Consider the following 20,937-nt stretch of genomic DNA (forward strand, 5'->3'; position numbering starts at 1 on the left):
ACACCCCCCAATGTTCAAGGCTTACTACTGACTTTGCACTCAAGGATTACCCCGACTTTGCCTCCTGCGGCCCTCAGGTAAATTGAGTTTGAGATCCCTGGGTTAGACCTACGAATAAGTTATTCCTAGGTTGTTCCTAAGTTATACAAGTGCATTTGGAGAAGGGGGCACTCATCTGGGCCACTAAATATGCATCCTTAACACCTGACCTTTGAGCAGACAGACCAGCAGCTCCAAACAGCCCCTCCAGTTTACAGGCTGGAGAAAGGCAGATCCCTCTGCAGGGAAAGGGCACAGTCTGGGAAGGAGGCCAGGAAGAGCAAGATAGCAGTTCCCCATTTTTCTGACCTCCATTCCTGACTGTGTGATGTTCTTAAGAATGAGCAACTTCAGGGGTAGGATCTCTTTGTATTTAGGCCAAGGTTATTCCTTTCCATGCCTCTCATATTTTGTTGGGCCTATGCAAACAACAATTGCCACTCTAACACCGTTCTTACTGTGCTCCTTTGACTCTAATCCTTAAAAAAAAACCACTTAAAACTTGAGGTTAACTTAAGCTAATATGCATGTACATGGAAATGTAAAAAATACTATGCCTCTAATGTCTAAGGAGTTACGTAAGTTTTATGGCTTTAGATTGCCTTGTGTGCTGTTAAGAAATATTATAATGTGTTACAATCTGGGGACTTGAGGGACAAAGTAATTGTACATGGATTCTGTTTTATTTATCTTAATGTTCTTTGGCTGAAAGTTCAAAGTTATCAACAAGGGGACTTCTTCTGAGAATTATGTTATGGGTGATTGTCCTTCCACTGTAACTTTACCTTGTTCTCTTTCTTTGCATCTTTATTCTCATAATTAAAAATAAAAAATTATGCATGTACATGGAAATGTAAAAATATACTATGACTGTAATGTTTAAGGAGTTATGTAAGTTTTATGGCTTTAGATTGCCTTGTGTGCTGTTAAAAAATACTATAATGTGTTACAATCTGGGGACTTGAGGGACAAAGTAACTGTACATGGATTCTGTTTTATTTATCTTAATGTTCTTTGGCTTCAAGTTCAAAGTTAAGATATCAGCAAGGGGACTTCTTCTGAGAATTATGTTATTGTCCTTCCACTGTATCTTTGTTCTTATAATTAAAAAAAATTAAAAAAAAACTTATTGAAACTAAAAAAAAATTAAAAATTAAAAATTTAAAAAATAAAATAAAAAAACAAACAAACAAACAAAAAAGAATGAGCAAGAGACCGGAGCTATAGTACAGTGGGTAGGGCATGTGCATTGCATAGGACTGACCTAGGTTCGACTCCTAGCACCCCAGATGATCTCCCCAACCCCCACCCTTACCCTGCCAGAGTAATTTCTGAGTGTAGAGCCAGGAGGAACCCCTGAACTCCACCAAGTGTAGCCTGAAAAGAAAACAAACATTAAAGAATGAATGAGAACAAAAACCTGGAGGAACCTGGTATTTGGGCACATCCCCACTTTCCATTTGGTCGGTTTCTACCTCAGTAAAGGAGGAATCTTGTGGTACAGGAGGAGGTGGGATCCTCTGGAGTCCTCGCTGTCACCCAAAGACAACTGCACCTATCAGAGGCAGTAATACTGGCAGATGGATGACAAGGAAAAGTCAGCTGGGAAAGCGCAGGCCTGCTCTGACACTGATCACTCCCTCATCACGGCTCCTCAGTCTCTGTCTGGTCGTGTTGTTAGGGAAAGGAATCTTCAGGGTTTCTCAACTGAGGGGCCATATGGCACCCTGTGAACCCCCAGTATATGTCAAGGGAGCCAACATGGAAGACAGAGGGCCACAGGGAGAGAGCATGGTTGGAAGTGGGTCACGGTGATGGGGAAATAACTGAGTTCAAAGACTGGTTCAAAACTGAATGGAGCATCGTGAAGCCAGTGAAAATTGCCAGGAGCAAAAGGCACCAGGTACTGGCCACACCCACATGGCTCGTGGCTTGGCAGCCTGACAATGGAGCATGAGAGCCTTAGCACCTTGAGGCACACTTCCCAGGGTGGAGCAGGGGATGACTGGGCCTTGCTGGGCCCCTTCTGTGAGCATTCCTCTGTTCTGCCTTCCAGCACACAGCAGACAGCCCTACTCAAAAAGCTATTGTGGAAGGTGCCACTTGAACCATGGAGGAGAAAATAGGCTGCTGAAGTTTGAGACAGCTGAATATGAGCTTACTTAATATCTTTTGAGTCTCCGTGGGCCAGAGTGTGCTCTGGGAGTATGACAAGATCCACTCTGGTTTCCAGCTGAGAGCCAGGACCCACACCCTAGTGCTTGAATGGTGCTTTCAATGGCAGAGGGAACGTTCCCTCTAGGCCTTCCTTCCTAGCCACTTGGGTTTCTAGAGAAAGGCAGAAGCCTGAAATGTACTGGGTATCTAGAGAGTAGAGTATGCTGTGAATATTTGGGGGGGGGGGGAAATTCGTGCTCAAAAAAATTCCAGAAGACAGAACCAGACCAACAGTACAGCAGGAAGGACACTTGCCTGTCATTTGGCTGACCCAGGTTCAATTCCTGGCATCCCAAATGGCCCCCTAAGCTCCAGCATTAATGATTCCTGAGCATAGAGCCAGGAGTAAACCCTGGGCACAGCTGATGTGGCCAGAAAACAACAAATCCAGAAGGCAACCCCATCTCTGCCCTCCCTCTGATGAAGAGGAACCAATGATGGAGGGAGCTCCAAGAAAAAAGGAAAACTCCTTGAGGAGTCAAGAGCTGCCTTTTCCTGGTGAGGAGATACTTGATTCAGTCAGATCAACATTTCTAGAAAATCCCTCTCGCTTGCCACTCCTAGTATGATCAGGCTAACAAAAATCACTGGAGAGCACTTGAGATTCCTTCAAATGGCCTGTGGGGTTAGGGGCCACCTCTATCTCGGTATTTCACCATCAACAGAGCAATGACAAGAACATAACTGAACCAAGAGAGGCTGTAGCCAGACTGGACAGGAGCCGCAGGCACTATGCCAACTCAGACACCAAGTAGATGACCCTCCCACCCCATGCTAAGACCATGCTCCCCTTTTGGTCATACAGTGGACAGAACCCAGAGCTTCAGATATGCTCAGATCTCATTTCCCTACCTGCCATTTACCTCAGTTTTGTACCTCGCTAAAGAAAAATTCTAACCTTAGCCCCAAATTATAGTGAGGAGAAGGAAAAAAAGTGAATGGAGTAGAAATACAAATATGAAAAAATGTGGCGAGGGGCCAGGTGCACTGGTATTGTTTAAAAAAAAAAAAGGACAGAACTAAATACCCAAGCCAAAGGCAATAACAATGGGATCAAGAGACCCAAACTTTAACTATCTAAACTTAAAATGGGCCTGTCATACTGGCAGGCTGGGGGCTGAGGTGAGGGTATAAGGATGCACTTGGGGAACATAGGTGGAGGGAGGTGGAAACTGATCGTATAACTGGCCCTGATTCACTGTATGTCTGAAACCAAACTATGAAAGGCTTTGGAAATCAAAATAGTTTCAATAAAATAACCCTGAAAGAAATTTTAATATTCTGATCATGTCTACCTAAAAGGAGCTAAAAACCAAAGGAAAATGACACTATCAACCAGGCTTTTCTTCTCTTTTTAATTTCAAAGCCAATTAAATTCAATGCAGTGACTGGCTGTTTTATCAATAACTCTGCCCTTAGGATCTGAGCAATAGTACAGTGGGTAGGGTGTTTGCTTTGCATGCAGCCAACCTGCGTTCAACCCTGGGGTCCCATAAGGTCCTCTAAGCACCCCAGAAGTTATTATTTAGTGTAGAGACAGAAGTAACCCCTGAGCACCGGGTGTGGTCCAAAAACAAAAACAAAACAAAGTTTAAAAACAACTCTGGGGCCCGGAGAGATAGCACAGCGGTGTTTGCCTTGCAAGCAGCCGATCCAGGACCAAAGGTGGTTGGTTCGAATCCCGGTGTCCCATGTGGTCCCCCGTGCCTGCCAGGAGCTGTTTCTGAGCAGACAGCCAGGAGTCACCCCTGAGCAACGCCGGGTGTGACCCAAAAACTAAAAAAAAAAAAAAAAAAACAACTCTGCCTTTCCTATCTGTACGGGCTTTAAATCCCTAAATTTCCTTTAGAGTGATTCCATAATTTGCACAAGTTTTCTGCATGGCATTCAGTGTAAAATTATAAACATTGTCCTGAAGAAAGGACTCAGAAATCGCTCCTGATTGGGGGATCACATGGAACGCCAGGGATCGAACCCAGGTTCGTCTGGGTCAGCCGTGTGCAAGGCAAATGCCCTACTGCTGTGCTATCTCTCTGGCCCCAATCTTAGTTTTCTTACTTGCCAACCACCTCGCCTCTTTCGACACACACACTTCCTCAACACCAGTGCTTCTAATACTAGTCCTCACCCTAATGAGACCCACATAATGCTAGTGCTATTCTTTCCCAGCGATATAGCACCGCCTGCCAACACAACACCTTCATCCACTAAGCAACTTAAATTCAATAGGCCAAATGTCACTAACTCACCACCTCATTAATTCTTCCTCCTGGTTTTGCTTTTGGTTTTCTTGGGTGTTTTGTTTTCTGGGGTTTTTTTGTTTTGCTATTGTTGTTGTTGTTTTGGGTCACACCTGGTGGCACTCAGGAGTTACTACTCCTGGCTCTGCAGTCAGAAATCACTCCTGTCAGGCTCGGGGACCATAAGGGTTGCCAGGATTCAAACCGGCATCTGTCCTGTGTTGGCCATGTGCAAGGCAAACACCTTACTGCTGTGCTATCCCTCCGACCCCATTCCTCCTGTTTTCTTTTTTTTTTTTTTTGGTTTTTGGGTCACACCCGGTGACGCTCAGGGGTTACTCCTGGCTATGTGCTCAGAAGTTGCTCCTGGCTTGGGGGACCATATGGGATGCCGGGGGATCGAACCGCGGTCCTTCCTAGGCTAGCGCAGGTAAGGCAGGCACCTTACCTTTAGCGCCACCGCCCGGGCCCTCCTCCTGTTTTCTAATAAGACTAATTAAAGGGCTAGAGAAATAGTACAGGGGTTAAGGTCATTGCCTTGCATGCAACTAACCCTAACTTGATCCCTGGTACTACATGGTCCCCTGAACACAGAGCCAAAATTAGTACTATCCCCCACCCAACATTGGGCAAGTATGGCCCAACAATCTCTTGCCCCAAATAAAGATTCCAATATACCTGGATATGCTCCCTGGTAATCACTGGTCCTCATATCCTGCCACACCACATTAATTCACATCAAAGCTCCCATCATTAGAGAAACTTCCCTTATTCACATTCTCACTGCTAGTCTGAAAAAGGTAGAGAATGCAGGGGATTAACACCCAGCACTCTGGCTTCTTCCTGGACTTCCAGACTGATCAACACAGTAGACAGGTTAGCAAAGGTAAAATAGATTTAATGAGACAATAGAGAAGTATAGGCCAGCAAATTCTAAAGAAAAATACAGGAGCACTGGGCTACTGATCATGCATTATCATGTATGGTAGCCAAAGAGGGAAATGATTTCATAAGAGCGGATTTCATCTTTATGCAACTAAAAGATGAGTTTCTAGGGGCCAGCGCGATGGTGCAAGCGGTAAGGCATCTGTCTTGCCTGCGCTCGCCTAGGACTGAGTGTGGTTCGATCCCAGGGCGTCCCATATGGTCCCAAGCCAGGAGCATCACCAGGTATGCAGGTATGGCCCAAAAACAAAAAACAAAAAACAAAAAAACAAAACAAAAATAAAAAAGATGAGTTTCGGGGCCGGGCGGTGGCGCTGGAGGTAAGGTGCCTGCCTTGCCTGCGCTAGCCTAGGACGGACCACGGTTCGATCCCCCGGCGTCCCATATGGTCCCCCAAGAAGCCAGGAGCAACTTCTGAGCGCATAGCCAGGAGTAACCCCTGAGCGTCACAGGGTGTGGCCCAAAAACCAAAAAAAAATAAAAATAAAAAAAAAAATAAAAATAAAAAAGATGAGTTTCTCAGAAAGAGAAAGGAGAAGATGTGTTTGTTCACTAATGAACTTTTTTAGCTTGTTTATATTTTGGGCCACAAGCAGCAGGATTCAGTGGTTATGTCTGGCTCTGCACACAGGAATCACTCCTGGCAGGCTCAGGGACCATATGGAATGCTGGAGATCAAACCTCTGTCTGCCGCACACAAGGCAAGCACCCTGCCTACTCACTGTACTACTCATGGCGTCTCACTAATGAACTTAAACACCAGCATGATGCACCCCCCCCAAAAAAAAAGTACTTCTAGTTCATAACAAGGAAGAGTTTTCAAAAAGGAAAGGGGAGAAAGTTCTGCTCATCATCACGGTCTTCCCTGTTATTAACTTATCTGCATGCCTATAAAAGACAAAAAGCAGATGGTTCTGATAACTAGAATAAAGTATCGCCACTGCAAAGATGAGAAGAGAACTTTCTTCCAGATTCACATCAAGGGCCACCCTGAGGAGGCAGCTGGCAGAGTTCCGCTGAGCTGGCCTCCTTCCTCATTAAGCAAACATGGGTTTTACACCATTTCGACAAGTGAATCACTCCCCACAGGACAATTTACACCGGAAGTAGCTGTTGGGGACAAAGCATCTGCCTTTCCAGGGGCTCCAGCAATTCCCAACATCCTGGCAGAACAGAAAAGACATCTAGCCTCCAGGTAGCCCAACTCCATCAGAAAGGTGCACATGAGCATTACCAGGAGCAAATCTCAGCACTGGGCTGGGATCCTCTTCTGAGCAGGGTGTAACTCCCTTTCCCCAAGAAATGCTCATCTGGACTTTGAGACAGAGGCAGAAAAACATTCTATAGCTAAGTAAAGACAAATCAGGAGACCTATCCTTCAGAAGAAATGTGGGGGGTGGCTCTCTGTGGTTATACTCTGCCCGAATACCTCAATGGTTTCCTAAGAGGCTGCAAACCTCCACAAAGCCTACCGCTACTCAAATGTTGTTCCATGTAGTCACGCATGAAGAATATGATTTAGGAGAGTGACATCCATATAAATAAAGCAAACTAGCAAAGGGACAGAAAAACCAGAAAGGACTCCTAGGTCAAATGAGAAGAACTACAGGAACTGCCTATAGACTGAGCAATGAGCACAAGATAGGATTGAGAACTAGGGCGATACTGAAACTTCAGTAGTAGGAGTTTTCGGGAGGTAGAAAGTAAATGGTGTAGGTGAATGCAGCTCTGAAGTAAAAGGGTTAATGGATCATGCAGCAAACCAGGCACCAAACCTAATTTATGGTAGCAAAACTCCATGAGATCTGTTTGTTGGGGCCACACACAGTGGTGCTCCGGGGTTACTCCTGGCTCTGGCTCTGCCTCTGCGCTCAGAAATTACCCCTCCTGGGCTCAGGGGAGCAAACTTGGGTTTGCCCTTCCCGCTGTATTATCGCTCCAGCCTAGTCCATGAGTTTTTTATCGACCCTGTAAACATCCATCTCTTCGTTTCAGTCAGAGGGATCAAATGAGGGCACTCTTAGTGAACTCTAGCTCATTCTATACCCATCAACACCATGAGTTTAGTTTCCATAGTAACCCATGACTATGGCCAAATATAGTCAAGACATCAGACATTAGGGAGAAGAGTGGGAAGGAATAGGGAAAATGAGAGGAAACCATAAACAAATAAAACATACATAAATACAAATAAAAACAAACATAAACATACAAAAAAAAGATGAAAGAATGGCAACTTTGAGCTGGAGAATTAGTACAGCAGAAAAGGGACTTGCCCTGCATGCAGCCAGTCTGAGATGACCATCTCATATGGTCCCCCTAAGTGCAGAGTTAGGAGTAAATCCTGAGCAATGCCAGGAAAGAAAAGGAAGATCTGGAAGAAATGAGAAGGAAAGGAGGAAGTAGAAGGGAGGAAAGAAGGGGCCGGAGAGATAGCGTGGAGGTAAGGTGTTTGCCTTGCAGCAGAAGGATGGTGGTTTGAATGCCGGCATCCCATATGGTCCCCCAAGCCTACCAGGAGTGATTTTTGAGCATAGAGCCAGGAGTAACCCCTGAGCATTGCCGGGTGTGGCCCAAAAATCAAAAAAAAAAAATTATACCAAGTCTGGAGAGAGAGCACAATGGTAGTGCATTCACCTTGCATGTAGCCCATCCAGGACTAGCGGTGGTTTGAATCCTGGCATCCCATATGGTCCCCCGAGCCTGCCAGAAGCAATTTCTGAGCACAGAGCCAAGAGTAACGCCTGAGGGCCACAAGGTGTGGCCCAAAAACCAAAAAAATCAAAAATTATACCAAAGATAAGTAAACAATAGGAATAATCTGGGTGCACTCCCTTCGAGTAGCCTGCATCCCAACCAGGGATGTGTAATTGCTTTACAATGATGGGGGGATGTTGTAGCAGGTAATCTGGTTCCTTTTAGTTGGTCCTTTTAAATTCCACCCTCCAGGGGCCGGAGAGATAGCACAGAGGTAAGGCGTTTGCCTTTCATGCAGAAGGTCTGTGGTTCGAATCCCAGCATCCCATAGGATCCCCCGAGCCTGCCAGGGGCGATTTCTGAGCATAGAGTCAGGAGTAACCCCTGAGCACTGCTGGGTGTGACCCAAAAAAAAAAACAAAAACAAATTCCACCCTCCAAAGGAAGTGCTCTCTCTCCTCCTCCTCCTCGCCTCCTCTTCTTCCTCTCCCTCCTCTCCTCTCCAGGTCTCTGTCTGTCTCTCTCTCTCTCTCTCTTCCATCCCTACCTCCCTCTCAGCCCACTCCCATTTGCCAGATGAATGCTCTGCTTCTGTATTTCTCTTCTGCAGTTCTATTTTCTGCGGAGGGGCAAGCAGCCCAGATTCCCTGGGCAGAGGTCAGAGCTTGGAGGCCCACAGGAGCCCCTGCAAGGCTTGGGTGAGTCCCTAGCTTAGGAGGGGGAGAGTGGTATCATGCTGGGCTACAGTAAGTGGCACACTCCCTCGGGGCAACAATGGGAGTCCTCTGGCACAGTCATGGAGGCCTCCGTGGAGCACCTTCCAAGAGCTCATCAGCCCCCTGCCAGGAGATCTATCTGGCCAAGCATTTCTCAAGATGCCCCCCCCTTCTGGGCAGCCCCCTCACACCGTACCAGGTTACCCTGCATAAAATCATAAAGCACAGCTGCCTGCCTCACTCCTCCGCCCATTCCTGCCCAGGGAACTGGAGACCAAAAGCCTCCCACTCAAGGTCGTCCGCAGTCGAATCTCTGCCACACAGCACTCCACCCCAGTTCCCTCTGCTCAGCCTTCAGCCCAAAGTGCTCAAGGAAAATCTTCCCTAATTCTGTTTATAGGAGACAGGGAGAATGTCCTTCCTCCAAACAAAAGGCATCTGGGACTATTACCTTAATTGGCAGCAGAACAAATAAGACCGTACATGTAGGAAGATATGACTCAGGGTCTTGAAAGGACAGGCTTGAGGAGGAAGGCACAGTAAAGGCAGAGCACGAGAGACAGGCCATGAGTCAGGCAAGATCCACAGTCCCCAGAACCCGAGTCCCTGAAGGGAACAAGGCCCTGCAAACACCTAATTCCAGACTCCAGAACCATTGTTTAAAGCTACCCAGTTTGTGGGTGTTCGTTTAACTAGCCCCAGCAAATTAAGGGCTCCTTAACGCCAACACTTTCCTTTGTTCCTAAGACTTCTAGCAGGTGCTAAGTGTCCCATATTCCAGGACCTGCATTCCAAGTTCATCAAAAAGTAAAAAAGTCCTTAATCACCTTAGTTTTCTTTGCTCATCACCTTCACCTGGGAAAAGTGCAAGTGCAAAAAAAGTCTTTTGTTGTGTTTAAATTCTTCTGTGTGTATTTAAATTCTTGAATTTTTTTGTTTATTTTGTTTGTTTGTTTTGAGTCACACCGGCAGTGCTCAGGGCTTACTCCTGGGTCTATGCTCAGAAATCGCTCCTGGCAGGCTCGGGGGACCATTTGGGATGCCGGGATTTGAACCACCGTCCTTCTGCATCTAAGGCAAACGCTATCTCTCCAGCCCCATTCATCAACTTGAGACCAGAAAGAAATTGTAGGGGTTTAGGAACTTACCTAGCATAAGGCTGACCCCTACCACCGCTCAGTCCCTTGCACCATATATTTTACACCCACCCAACCCCACCAAGAGTTATATCTGGGCACAATAGGTATGATTACCCACATAATATCACACACAAACACACGACAGTAGGTGTGATTACCCACATAATCACACACACACACACACACACACACACACACACACACACACACACACACACACACCCTTTACCCACAAGGCCTAGTGCAGTAATCTTACAGCTACCATTATACAAATGCACCTAATGACTAAAAGAGCAACTTTTTCCATCCTTCTCTAATTAGAGGCAAGGAAGGGTAGGGAAGCTCCCAGGGCACTCATAAAATTCAGGGTGGTGATGAGCTGGATGTCCAGAGAGCAACTGTATTGCCAGGAAATATGATTAAGGTAGAGTAAAGCCTTTTAGTGACCTAGATGGACAGAACCTGCCTCACAGAATGTATATAGATCTAGTACACATTTCTACTAATTTCTCTAGAATAATGGGAACTATTTTCACTACAGAACCAGAATCCATTCATGCCATGAGCCCAGTGAACTGCAGGTGGGTAAGTCCCTTCCAAAGCCTGTCTTCAAAACACTATCCTCAGACCAGGAATGAGGCCCAAGTAGCAGAACACACGCCATGGATACAAAAGGCTCTGACTGTAACCCAGGGCATTATGGAGCGCCTCTCCTTCCAAGCAACACTAGAAGTAGCACCCCCACTGTAGAGAATCTGCCCTTAGGATGGCCTTGGATGGTGGACGGAGGCCTTTGTTCTTAGGCCCTGGCCACATGGCTCCATCCCCCATTAACCGGCAGGTCTGGGTCCAGGAAAGCAACGGGTATAGAACTCACTCACAGGCAGGCTTCCAGAGAGATAACATCTTATTCAGCCCTAGCCAACAGATGTGGATGCTAACCATTTACGAATTCAGCCCTGCATTCTCGCTTCTCTCTCAGCCATAGCTCTCCATCCAAGTAAATGCCAATTCCTCTCCATCCTGGCCAAAGACAAAAAGGGCCAAAAGCCCTAATCCCCTGGGTCATAGGCCTTATATAACCTTCCCAAGACCACTCCCCGGAATGGGAGGGGTCTTGAAGGTAAGGTTACACGTAATATCTGGTTCCCAAGACCCCCCTCCCAGGAATGGGCGGGGTCTTGCAGGTAAAATCAGGTTACTTGGGAAGAATGGGGGGATGAGGCCACAACCCACAACAAAAACAATGTCAAAAATTCCTGCCTTCTGATAGCACAGCAGATAAGGCATTTGCCTTGCACATGCCAGTCCAAGGTTTGATCCTTGGCATCCCATATGGTCCCCCCCAAAATTTTGCAGAAGCAATGTTTGAGTAATTAGCAATTAGGAGTAAATGAGTGTCACCAGGTGTGGTCCAAAAACAAAAATAAATGCTACTTTTATATTAAAAGACATCTGCTTATAGGACCTAGAAGGACATGTCAGACGTAACTATGTGGTTGTGACTTTGTTTTTGTTTCCTGTTATTTTCCATTTCCTATTATGTACATGTTAATGTCAAAAAAAAACTTTAAAAACCTGAATGGAGGGGTTGGAGTGGTGGAGCAAGCGGTAAGGAATGTGCCGCACGCGCTAGCCTAGGATGGACCACGGTTCAAGTGTTCCATATGGTCCCTCAAACCAGGAGTGATTTCTGAGCGCATAGCAGCAAGGAGTAACCCCTGAGCATCACTGGGTGTGGCCGGAAAAACAAAACAAAACAAAAAAAAAACCTGGATGGATAATTAAGTAAATAAATAAAGACATCTGCTTGGGCCAGAAAGATAGTACAGAAAGTAAGGTGTCTGTCTTGCACCTGGCTAACCCAGATTCAATTCCCAGATCTCTTTTTTTGTCCTCAGAGCCTTGCAAGGAGACATCCCTAAGTACAGAGCCACGAGTAAAAAACCCTACCACCAGGTGTGACCCAAAAACCAACAAAATTTCAAAATAGCTTTCAACTGTTCTGGAAAACTTTTTCCTCTTTCACCCACACAATAAAAGTGTATCATTGAATTTCTAAGTAATCAAGGGACCAGGATGTAGTTGTCAAAAGCACATGAGTGAGGCCCTGGGTTTGAGCCCCAACAATGGGAAAAAAAAAAAAACAATATATTTATACACACGCATATAATTTATAATATACATGTTAAATAAATATCTTCAGACTTCTGCTCTCAGATGCATGTTCTCACTAGGAGAATGAATCAAAGGTGTGGCTGTGGAAGCCACATCAAATGTGCTGGCCAAAGTTAGATCCTGAGCCCTGCCCAAGATCTGCCAAGTATGACCTAAAAGATGGTAAAAAAAAAAAAAAAGGACTTTTCTGTTATTGATTTACAGTTTGACTATATCATGGTTGGAGAATAAACTTTGTGGGAATTAAATTTTTAAAAGATAATAAAAATAAAGTCACCAAAATAATGAGACTCAATCAGGAAGAAGAAAAACTTGTGAATGAATCAAATAGTAAAAGTACTGTTTGATGAAGCTTGTATTGGAACAGAATATAAAATGTATTTATTCTTATGAATTGAAGCCAAAAAAGTCCATAGGCCCTGAAATAGAGAACTGTTATAAATTAAATTGCCCCACAAAAGCTGGCTGTTATTGGGGGCAGGAATCACTGTTAACCTTTTCCTGGTACATAACTATGACAGAGGGGGCCAGAGTGATATCACAACGGGTAGGGCATTTGTCTTGCATATGGTCAACCAGAGTTTGATCCCAGGCATCCCATATGGTCCCCAGAGCCTGCCAGGAGTAACTGAACACTGCCAAGTGTAGTTCAAAAACAAAAACTAAGACATGAAGCAGGCTGGGACAATAGTACAGTGGGTAAGGCATTTGCCTTAAAGGCAAGGGACACAGGTTGATTCCTGGCAGCCTAAATGGTCCCCGTGTCCACCCCTGAGTGAAGAGCCAGGAGTAAGACATGCAATGCCTGGTGTGGCCCCAAAACAAAGACAAAGCAAAACAAGAAATTAAAATATCAAAATATCATACTGCATGGTCCTCAAGCCCATCTTCTCTCTTTAACACATACTTCTATTTTTTCTCTCCTTACATTTTTCTAAGTAAATTTCATTCAATAAAAATAATATCTTGCGGACCCGGAGAGTTAGCACAGCAGCATTTGCCTTGCAAGCAGCCGATACAGGACCAAAGGTGGTTGGTTCGAATCCCGGTGTCCCATATGGTCCCCCGTGCCTGCCAGGAGCTATTTCTGAGCAGACAGCCAGGAGTCACCCCTGAGCAACGCCGGGTGTGGCCCAAAAACCAAAAATAAATAAATAAATAAATAATATCTTGCTTCACTATTTCGCCTCCTCCTGAAATTCTTTTCTATGATGAAGGTAACAACAGGCTCAGAATGCCTGTGCTGAGGTGAGAACTGACTTTCCGTTCCTGCACAGAGCAATTCCTCAGTCCAGCCTGAATCTACAGCTTCCCCAGCAATCAGGTGGCTCATCTATCACACCTGCAGAACAAATGCAATTCAGACTTAGCTTGAGGGTTCCTCGTGGGACTGGCAGGACATGAAAGTCTGAGCTGTGTCGGTGCTCACGGCACATTTACCAAATCAGATCCAAATGTCTGAGCCAAACAAGACATTTCCCAGAGTGCAGGTGTAGTTGCCTTCGGGGGTTGAGCAGAGAAGTGAAAGCACTGGTTTCCAGGTGATCTTGCTTCCCACTTTATCAAGCCACCAGCAAAAGGAGAATTCAACTCCAGAGGTTATGGAAAGCAAATACCCTAACTCCTTCCTTAAGAGCAGGCCCTTCCCCCTCCAGCATCGAAGGCTGGGACAATGAGTTGAGGTAAAATCTGTGGAAGTCCTGTGCCAACAGGTTTGTTTTTTTTTTGTTTGTTTTGGTTTTTGGTTTTTGGGCCACACCCAGCGGTGCTCAGGGGTTACTCCTGGTTCTGTGCTCAGATATTGCTCCTGGCAGGCACAAGGGACCATATGGGATGCCGGGAATCGAACCACCGTTGGTCCGGGGTCGTCTGCTTACAAGGCAAACGCCCTACATCTGATAAAGGGTTAATATCAAATACATACATGGAACTTTACAAGGAGCTTCACACACACACACACACACACACACACACACACACACACACACACACACACACACACACCAAATCCAACCCTATCCAAAATATAGAAAGAAGAGATGAACTGAATCTTCCTCAAAGAAATACAAATGGCGGGGCCGGCTAGATAGCATGAAGGTAAGGCATTTGCCTTTCATGCAGAAAGTCATTGGTTCGAATCCTGGCGTCCCATATGATCCCCTGATCCTGCCAGGAGCAATTTCTGAGCGTAGAGCCAGGAGTAACCCCTGAGCGTTGCTGGGTGTGACCCAAAAAAAAAATTACGAATGGCCAAAAGGCATATGGAAAAAAATGCTCTAATCATTAATCATCAAGGAGATGCAAACCAAAACAAGACATCTCACACCACTGAGACTGGCACACAGAAAGAACAAGAACAACCAGTGCTGACATGGATGAAAGGAGAGAGGGACTCTCGTTCATTGTTGATGGACTATAGATTGGTCCAGCCTTTTTTGGAAACAATATGAAACATTGTAAATATCTAAAAATTGAGTTTCCATTTGACTCAACAACTCCTTTTTTTAGAATATACTCTAGGGACCCAAAAGCAAAATGGAGAAAAAATATTTGCACCCCTATGTTCCTCGCAGCACTATCAACGATAGCCAAAATCTGAAAATAACTTGTGACAAGAATAGCTGACTGGATAAAGAAACTATGATACATATGGAATGGGACACAATGAAAATGTTACTTGGACATAGTACAGATAAAGTCACTGAAATCTGCTGTTACATGGAGAAACCAAGAGTATCACGCTGAGTGAAGTTAGTTACAGGGAGAGACCAACAATGAATGATCTCTCTCATATGACAGATACAAAGATTCCTATGGTAGGATAAGAAACCCCCACCCCACCCCCGAAGACCATGGAAACAAAGAATATGAGAATCGCTATTCAGTAAGAAGCATGCCACTTGAGTCTGGGAGATGGGGCAAGAAGAGGGCAATGCCTATGGTGCACTTGACCAATCCAGGTTCAATCCCTGGCATCCCATATGGTCCCCCAAGCCTGCCAGGAGTGATTTCTGAGTGCAGAGCGAGAAATCAACCCCTGAGAGCTTGTCTGGTGTGGCCCAGCACCCTCCAAAATTAATTAATTAATTAATTAGTTAATTAAAGTGCGTCATGTAGAAGCAGATGGGTGGGCGGGAGGCAAATGATCTCTCTCATATGAGAAATATAAAGAAAGTGGACACTGGTGAAGGAATTAATACTAAAACATTGTGGGGCTGAAGCGATAGCACAACGGTAGGGCATTTGCCTTGCATGCCAGCCAACACAGAAAGGACCCCAGTTCGAATCCCAGCATCCTATATGGTACCCCGAGTCTGCCAGGAGAGATTTATTTTTTTTAAGTATTTTGGGGAGGTTTGTTTGGGGGGACCACACCCATTTGACACTCGTGGGTTACTCCTGGCTCTGCGCTCAGAAAATACTCCTGGCTTGGGGGGAACCATATGGGACATCAGAGGATCAAACCAAGGTCCATCCTAGGCTAGATCTTGCAAGGCAGAGATGCCTTACCTCTAGCACCACCTCTCCGGCTCCCAGGAGAGATTTCTGAACACAAAGTCAGGAGTAACCACTGAGCACCGCCTGGGTTTGACCCAAAAACCAAAAAAGAAAAAAGAAATATTGCATGCCTGAAACCCAATCATAAATAACTTTAAAGGGGGGGGGGGGCGGTGTGAAGAGAGAAAAATTGTGAAATTTGTATCTCAGAGGGTCATTAAAGTCATACTCTGAAGTTTTATAGAGCTGTTTACTGATAAATGAGCCTCCGGTATTATGATTTTGTTTGTTGACCTAATTGACTTCCATGCTAATTTTCCATCTAATTTGGCTTGCTCCTACTGGGCTGTCAGGATTGTGAAATTTGGGATCTCGCACATCTGCATATGCGCAAAAAAAGTGCATTTACCACTGAGCCACACACCCTTCAGGGGTCTCAAACTCAATTTAGGGGGGGGCATAGGAGGCAAAGTCTGGGTGATCCTTGAGTGCAAAGTCAGTAGTAAGCCTTGAACATTGGTGGGTGTGATCCAAACAACTAAAACAAAACAAAACAAAAAAAGATTTCTCTAGGGCAGGGCCACAAAATGTTGTATGGAGGGCCATTTGCGGCCCACGGGCAGCGAGTTTGAGACCCCTGCCTACATTTTTTTTTATTTTATTTTTCCTGCCTACATTTTTATAAATTAATTGATGTTCCAAACCATGCCCAACCTTTCTGCATCGACCACCCAATCTTCTCATTCCATAAATTCAAAACACTTTTTTTTTTTTTTTTTTTGGTTTTTGGATCACACCCGGCAGCACTCAGGGGTTACTCCTGGCTCTACACTCAGAAATGGCTCCTGGCAGGCTCGGGGGACCATATGGACACCGGGATTCGAACCACTGACCTTCTGCATGAGAGGCAAACGCCTTTACCTCCATGCTATCTCTCCAGCCCTCCAAACAGTTTTTTTTTTTTTTGGTTTTTCAGCCATACCCGTTTGATGCTCAGGGATTACTCCTGGCTAAGCGCTCAGAAATTGCCCCTGGCTTGGGGGGGACGATATGGGACACCAGGGGAATCGAACCACGGTTACCTTACCTTACCTCTAGCGCCACCTCACCGGCCACCCCTCCAAACACTTTCAAAGTTAGTATTAGAGTTGACATTACACATATCCTCTGTCAACATAGCATGGTACTTAAGTACTGAATACAATGAGCCAAAATTTTCTTTTGCTGCACAACTCTGCTCATTAAGTTCAATCAATTCCTCCTGAGACCTGACTCTCATTGTCTAGCCAGTTGCTAATCTGCCTAGCTCATTTGTCAGCCAACTCCAGTTTGGTCCCCTGCAGAATATATGGTCCCCAAAACACCACTAGAAAAAACATGCTCCAGTGGCACCATCAGTGAGTGCACCGTACTTATACAAAACACCACTAGGAGTGTTTCCTGGGCTCGGAGCCAAGAGTAAAAAGCACTGAGAGTATGCCCCCCCCCCCATGCCTAAAAAAAAAAAAAAAAGGAGTGACTCTAAGAAATCATTTTCTCATCAGATTGAAGTAGATAAGACTATTCATTGTGAGCCAGGGATGAAGAAATCAGTGCACTCAATAGTACTCAATGAAATGCACATTATCAGTGCAACCTTTCCAAAAGGCAATTTAAAAGTAGGAGGTTAAGAGTCTAGTGAGGCTAGGGAGATAGCATGGAGATAAAGTGTTTGCCTTGCATGCAGAAGGTCAGTGGTTTAAATCCCAGCATCCCATATGGTCCCCCAAGCCTGCCAGGAGTGATTTCTGAGTGTAGAACCAGGGAGTACCCCCTGTGCGCTGCCGGGTGTGACCCAAAAACCAAAATGAAAAGAAAAGAAAAAAAAGAGTCTCGGGCCCGGAGAGATAGTACAGCGGCATTTGCCTTGCAAGCAGCTGATCCAGGACCAAAGGTGGTTGGTTCGAATCCCAGTGTCCCATAGGGTCCCCTGTGCCTGCCAGGAGCTATTTCTGAGCAGACAGCCAGGAGTAACCCCTGAGCAATGCTGGGTGTGGCAAAAAAAAAAAAAGTCTCTAGTGGGACCAGACAACTCAAAGTGTTGTGTAAGCAATACATGCAAGGAGGCCTACAGGATGGTCCCCAGAGTCTGGCAGAGTTCTGCATAAGCTAGGGATAGACCCCAGCATCACCCAGTAAGACCTAAAAACAAACAAAAGACTTTTTTTTTTTTTGGTTTTGGACCACACCCGGTGACGCTCAGGGGTTAATCCTGGCTATGCGCTCAGAAGTCGCTCCTGGCTTGGGGGACCATATGGGACGCCGGGGGATCGAACCGCAGTCCGTCCTAGGCTAGCACAGGCAAGGCAGGCACCTTACCTCTAGAACCACCGCCCGGCCCCCAAAAGACTATTTAAAAAAAAAAAAAAAAAATATATATATATATATATATTTAAGCACCATGATTACAAACAAAATAAATAATTCTTAATGAATCACATCTCTGATCAACTGCTCCTTAACTCCCTGTTGAAAATAATGCCCTTAGGGAGCTGGTGAAGTGGAGGTAATTGGTCCGAGATGACACAAGTGGAGGAGACACTAAAACGACTACAGAGTCAAAAAGGAGTGCAGGGAATCTTCATGGTGAACACTGAAGTTGATGGAGCTAGATATGGTGGGAGGCTCCACTGATTAGAGTCCTGCCTCCATATTGACCAAGCACTGCCGCATTCCCATCAAGAGGACCGTGGACAACCCCACCACCACACAGTAAGCCAGCCTTATGTACAATTTCATCTTGAAGGCCGGAGCACTGTGAGTGAAATTGACCTCCAGAATGACCTCACTTTCCTTGGCATTCGTTCCAAGAAAAATGAAATTATGGTTGCACCAGATAAAGATGATTTCTTGATTGCGATTCAGAACCCAAATGAATGAGTCATTTTTTGGCTTCCTGCATCATTCCTAATTTAATGCCCCCCCCCCAAGTTGATAATCATGTCAACCGACTGGCACTTGGAGATCAACTTAAGAGCCCACTCACACCAGTGACCAAGCATAGCTGTAGCTCCTCCAGCCCAGTAGTGCCCGCATCCCTGTATTCTAGAAGGGTTCCCCCTTCTCATCCAGGTTTTCGGTAGAACTTGTAAGAAGCCTGCACCTTACAGCCTCCTGACCTTCAGTGCATTTTACTTTTCTTTAACTAAAAATGATCCAATGCTTTAAAAAAAAGAAAAGAAAAGAATGCCCTTAGAAAATACTCAGAGATCTGTATGCTGGTTACTCAAAAGATCCATGAGATATACATTGGCTCAAAAAGATCTATTCAAATGCTAGCAACCTTAGAAAATGGTGGATTTATCCAAAGCTGCTTTAGGACCAGAGAGATAGTTCAAAACCTGGAGCACATGCTCTGTCTGGATGCAGGACTCAGGTTGACTCCCCAGGATCAGAGAGTTTAGCACCAGAAGTACTTCCTTAGATTGCTGGGTGTGGCCCTCAGTCCAAAACCAAACAAATACTCTAAATTTACTCTAAAGGTGGGGCTGGGAGTTTACCTAGGGAGAAAGGGTTGGAGGGATAGTGGTTAATGATGCAAGTTCAGCCATGTGACTGCCCAGCTGGCATCAGTAGTTTGATGATGGTGATTTTACCTCTAGAAAGGTACTACTGCTGAAGCAAAACAATATAGCGGATGGGGTGTTTGCCTTGCATGTGGCCAACCTGAGTTCAATCCCTGACATCCCATCTGGTCCCTCAGGTCCACCAGGAGTAATTCCTGAGCACACAGTAAGCATAACATCTGAGCATCTCCATGTGTGACCCAAAAAATAAAATAAAATAAAACAAAACAAAACAGACACTGAAAGAAGCCTCCACCACTCCTTAGTCCTTTACTGAACTCAAATCTAAAAGGGGCCAGCAACCAAAGAAAGCAGAAAATCCTGGGCCAAGTTTCCCTGAAGAATTTCAAACCACCCTGGTTCTGATCCACTGGACACACGTAGTGTGTCTCTTCAACTTCCAATGGTGGCTCATTCAAGTATTCTGGATATTTTAAGTGAAATGGGAAATGCAAAAGTTATGTGTTAAAACAACAAAGCCGAAAATAAGATAATGCTCCCTTAGACAAAGGAAATAAGATGCCTCACCCCTGCTCCCAACACTCAATGAAGGATCCCAAAATTACATGATGTCACAATCATAATTTGTCTAATGAAAAGTTCCCAGGAAAGGCTGTTAACTCTGGGGGAAAAAAATATTTTCTTCAGTATCAGTTCTCATAAATAGCTACTCCCCAGAGGCAAGTTTTCAAGAGAGCATTAAGCACAAATTGAACATTCTCAGTACACAGAATTCTGTGGAACACAGGAGAGAGAAATGCTAACTGCTAAAGAGAAATCTGGGTGTTTGGCTGACAGCCTGTGAAAAAACAATGCTCACGTAGTCCTTGCTCTCCCAAAACTACAGGAGAGTACGAACATCAGCCCAGGCACAGTATGGGTGAGATTATGTAGGAGGGCCCAGGAGACAGCTTCAAGGTTGGCGCACAGACTTTATACACAAAAGCAACTTTGATACTGAGGTGGGAGCAATTTGAGTATTGCCAGGTGTGGCCAAAATACTAACGGGGGAAAAAAATCAGGGGTCAGGTGTCAGAGCAATAGATAGCACAGCGAGTAAGGCATTTGCTTTGCAAACGGTAGAGCCAGGTTCAATTCCTCAGCATCTCATATGGTCCCCTAGCCTGCCAGGAGTGATTCTTAAGCAGAGCCAGGAGTAACCTCAGTGCCATTAGGTGTGGCCAAAAAAAAAAAAACTTAGAATGGTCTCACTCATCTATGGGTTTTAAAAAAATGAAAGACATTCTTGCAATAATTTTCAGAGACAAAAGAGATGAGGGCTGGAAGATGCAGCTCACGACATGAAGCTCACCACAAAGAGTGATGAGTGCAGTTAGAGAAATAACTACATTGAGAACTATCCTAACAATGTGAATGAATGAGGGAAGTAGAAAGCCTGTCTTGAGTACTGGTGTGGGTGGGGTGGGGAGGAAGGAGATCTGGGACACTGGTGGTGGGAGTGTTGCACTGGTGAAGGGGGTGTTCTTTACATGACTGAAATCATACAACTACAGTCATATTTGTAATCACGGTGTTTAAATAATTAAAAAAAATAATAATAGGGGCCAAAGAGATAGCACAGAGGTAAGGTGTTTGCCTTTCATGCAGAAGGACGGTGGTTCAAATCCCGGCATCCCATATGGTCCCCCGTGCCTGCCAGGAG

At 45.2% G+C, this 20,937-nt stretch overlaps 1 protein-coding gene and 1 long non-coding RNA gene across 2 annotated transcripts in view; one reads left to right on the top strand and one right to left on the bottom strand.

Annotated features, from left to right (window-relative positions):
• The window catches only part of LOC126017529 (uncharacterized), a 47,578-nt gene extending 41,882 nt beyond the window's left edge, over positions 1–5,696 (top strand). The window contains exons 2-3 of the long non-coding RNA XR_007498894.1: positions 3,922–4,018; positions 5,675–5,696. This is a non-coding gene — a long non-coding RNA (uncharacterized LOC126017529). The remainder of the gene's footprint in view (positions 1–3,921; positions 4,019–5,674) is intronic.
• Positions 1–20,937, bottom strand: part of CDS2 (CDP-diacylglycerol synthase 2) — a 72,747-nt gene that overhangs the window by 23,989 nt on the left and 27,821 nt on the right. The window lies entirely within an intron of this gene.

This window comes from Suncus etruscus, chromosome 9 (genome assembly GCF_024139225.1).
Source record: "Suncus etruscus isolate mSunEtr1 chromosome 9, mSunEtr1.pri.cur, whole genome shotgun sequence".
Taxonomy (NCBI): Eukaryota; Metazoa; Chordata; class Mammalia; order Eulipotyphla; family Soricidae; genus Suncus; species Suncus etruscus.